We start from the raw sequence: 3,967 nt of genomic DNA on the forward strand, positions 1-3,967 counted from the left end.
CATTAAAAATACTTTGAAATAAAACATACCAAATATAAAAGATTCGCACTTACCTGTCTGTAGCTGCGTCACGCCTACCGTCCGATCTAAAAAAGGATGAGACACTCCCAAAACAGCAGATTCATCACAAAAACGTGCCCCACCCTGACGTACTCACATATTGAATCAAACACAATACACGTGACAGTACTTTCGTCACAAAACCTGTCTCACAATCAAATAAACGTTCTAACATTCAGCAAGAAATACGAATAAACTTAGAATAAAAATACATCAGCAATAACTCACAAACATTCTAATCACAGTAAAAGTAATTTCCAAAAGAACATAACAGGCATAAAAGATTCGCACTTACCTGTTTGTAGCTGCGTCACTCCTACCGTCCGATCGGAAAAAGGATGACACACTCCCAAAACAGCAGATTCATCACAAAAACGTGCCCCACCCTGACGTACTCACATATTGAATCAAACACAATACACGTGACAGTACTTTCGTCACAAAACCTGTTTCACAATCAACTTTGCAGTCTAGCACCCAGCAATAAATAAGATAACCTTGTATTACAAATACATCACCAATACCGCAAACATTATAATTACATTTAAAATACTTTCAAATAAAACATAACAGGTATAAAAGATTCGCACTTACCTGTCTGTAGCTGCGTCACGCCTACCGTCCGATCTACAAAAGGATGAGACACTCCCAAAGCAGCAGATTCATCACAAAAACGTGCCCCACCCTCACGTACTCACATATTGAATAACACACAATACACGTGACAGTACTTCCGTTACAAAACCTGTATCACAAGCAACTAAACAGTGTAACACCCAGCAATAAATAAGATAACCTTGTATTACAAATACATCCAATGACGCAAACATTATAATCACATTAAAAATACTTTCAAATCAAACATAATAGGTATAAAAGTTTCGCGCTTACCTGTCTGTAGCTGCGTCACGCCTACCGTCCGATCTAAAAAAGGATGACACACTCCCAAAACAGCAGATTCATCACAAAAACGTGCCCCACCCTGACGTACTCACATATTTTATAACACACAATACACATGACAGTACTGTCGTCACAAAACACCAGTATTACTATAAAATAAACAGACTAAAAATTAATCCTTGCTAATAAGACCTGTAACTTACCTTGATACGAGACTAAAAAACAGTAAACGTATACAAACCATTCACTTACCTGATTGTAGCTCTCTTCCGCCCAATGTAGCATCTAAAACTCAAATTACAGCCAACAATCGCAGATTCACAAGAAACCGTGTGACGAAAAGAGACATAACAGACAAGTCGAAAACAATCCTCAACATATTATTTGTACCTCCTAATTACTCGCCAAGTTCTACTTTAAACGTATAAAATATATACACTTACCTGTTTGTCGCTTTTTTCCACCTGCCGTCGCGCCGTGAAAACAATGAACAGTCAACATCTGCAGATTCGCAACAAACCCGGGCACAACGTCCCTAAAAATACACAACCCTTTCGACACCCAAAAACCCTATTGCTATACTACAACAATCCATAACAAACAAAACTACTTAAAAACAAATCGTCTAACACTACACCCAAAAGCAATGAAATGTAAAGATGTAAATTTGCGTACTGTTACCTAATAGCCGAAGTGACGCCGCTGCACCGGACCAACCGTACAAAAATGGGCACCTAACAAAGAATTAGATATTACGCATAGACATATTATATTTACCTACAAACAACTCTGAAAGTCCAACTTTAAACGTAGATACAAAATGCACTTACCTGTTTCTAGCTGCCTTCCGCCTTCCGTAGCATCTGAAAAACAATGAACAGTAAACATCCGCAGATTCACAACAAACAGCGGTCCAACCCCACCAAAAAGTTCCCCACACTTCCGAGGCCAAAAACCCCTCTTGCTATCCTACTAAATCCATAACAAAGAAAACGACATAAAGATAAAACGTCTAACACTACACCAAAAAGTTAATGCAGTGATGTAAAATGGCATACTTTAGCTATTCGTTGAAGTTACGCCGCAGCACCGGCACGACCCTACAAAAACAGACACATAACAAAGAACGAGATATAAATCATACCATATTCTATTTACCTCCCACTAACTCTCAAAGTCTATCTCTAAACGTATATTAAAAATTCACTTACCTGTTTGTAGCTCTGTTCGCCTACCGTTGCATCGTGAAAACAATGAACAGTCAACATCCGCAGATTCAGAACAAACCCTGGCCCAACCCCACGAAAAAGAGCCCACACTTGCGACGCCAAAAACCCCTATTGCTATACTACTAAATCCATAACAAAGAAAACGACATAAAGACAAATAATCTAACAGTACCCCAAAAACTATTTAAATAAAACGATGTAAAATTGCGTTCCCTTACCTAATAGCCGAAGTTACGCCGCTGCACCGGGAAGACCCTACCAAAACAGACACATAACCAAGAATTAGATATGAGACATAACATAATCTATGTACCTCCCACTAACTCTCAAAGTGCAACTTTAAACGTAAAATACAAATGCACTAACCTGTTTCTAGCTGTCTTCCGCCGACCGTTGCATCGTGAAAACAATGAAAATTCAACATCCGCAGATTCACAACAAACCCTGGGCCAACCCCAGTCAAAATACACAACACTTCCTACGCCCCAAAAACCTCTTGCTATACAACAAATCCATTACAAACAAAACTACCTAAAGTTAAAACGTCTAACAGTACCCCCCAAAAATCGAGAAATGCAATGAAAAAAAATGGCGTACTCTTACCTAATCGCCGAAGATACACGTCTGCGACGCCACGAGCCAGACCGCTGAAGCCCTGTAAATAAACAGAAAACAAAACAGAATTACTTCAAAAACATACAATATGCCTTACCTAACTCCCGCAACCCCCACCATACTTACCGACTAAAGCGCTCCCTGCAGCCGCTGCACCGGTACGAACCTCCTAAAACAGAGACATAACAAACACTTTAAAAAAATCACAAACATATTTTATTTGCCTCATAATTACTCTCCAAGTGCAACTTTTAACGTATAAACTATATACACTTACCTGTTTGTCGCTTCCTTCCACCGGCCGTCGCGCAGTGAAAACAATGAACAGTCAACATCTGCAGATTCGCAACAAAGCCTGCCCCAACCCCACTCAAAACACACACTTTCGAGCACCCAAAAGCCTTTTGTTCTACTACAAACCCCATAACAACCAAAAAAACCTAAAAATAAAAAGTCTAACAGTACAATCAAAAATAATTGAATTAAATGCTGAAAAATGGTGTACTCTTACCTAATAGCCGAAGTGACGCCGCTGCACCGGACCGATCTTTCAAAACTGGACACATAACAAAGAATGAAATATTACGCATAGACATATAAAATTTACCTACCAACAACTCACCAAGTCTAACTTTAAACGTATAAGAAAAATGCACTTACCTGTTTCTAGCTGTCTTCCGCCTACCGTAGCATCGGGAAAACAATGAACAGTAAACATCCGCAGATTCACAACAAACCCTGGCCCAACCCCACGAAAACGACCCCACACTTGCGACGCCAAAAATCCTATTGCTATACTACGAAATCCATAACAAAGAAAACAACAAAAAGATAAAGTGTCTAACACAACACCAATAAGTTAATGAAGTCATGTAAAATGGCATACTTTTACCTATTCGTTGAAGTTACGCCGCTGCACCGGAACGACCCTACAAAAACAGACACATAACAAAGATTGAGATATAAATCATAACATTTCCTATTTACCTCCCACTAACTCTCAAAGGCTATCTCTAAACGTATATTAAAACTTTCTCTTACCTGTTTCTAGCTGTCTTCCGCCTACCGTAGCATCGGGAAAACAATGAACAGTCAACATCCGCAGATTCACAACAAACCCTGGGCCAACCCCAGTCAAAATACACAACTCTCCCGACGAC

The 3,967-nt window shown here is 39.5% G+C and overlaps 1 long non-coding RNA gene across 1 annotated transcript; it reads right to left on the minus strand.

Moving 5' to 3' along the window:
* Positions 1-1,599: 1,599 nt before the first annotated feature.
* On the minus strand, positions 1,600-2,122 carry LOC146839737 (uncharacterized). Its single transcript, XR_014980703.1, has 3 exons — positions 2,022-2,122; positions 1,794-1,826; positions 1,600-1,697 (listed from the first exon to the last, which is right to left on the minus strand). It is a non-coding gene; the product is annotated as an uncharacterized LOC146839737 (long non-coding RNA).
* Positions 2,123-3,967: the final 1,845 nt, after the last annotated feature.

This window comes from Triturus cristatus, chromosome 4_1, assembly GCF_964204655.1.
Source record: "Triturus cristatus chromosome 4_1, aTriCri1.1, whole genome shotgun sequence".
NCBI lineage: Eukaryota > Metazoa > Chordata > Amphibia > Caudata > Salamandridae > Triturus > Triturus cristatus.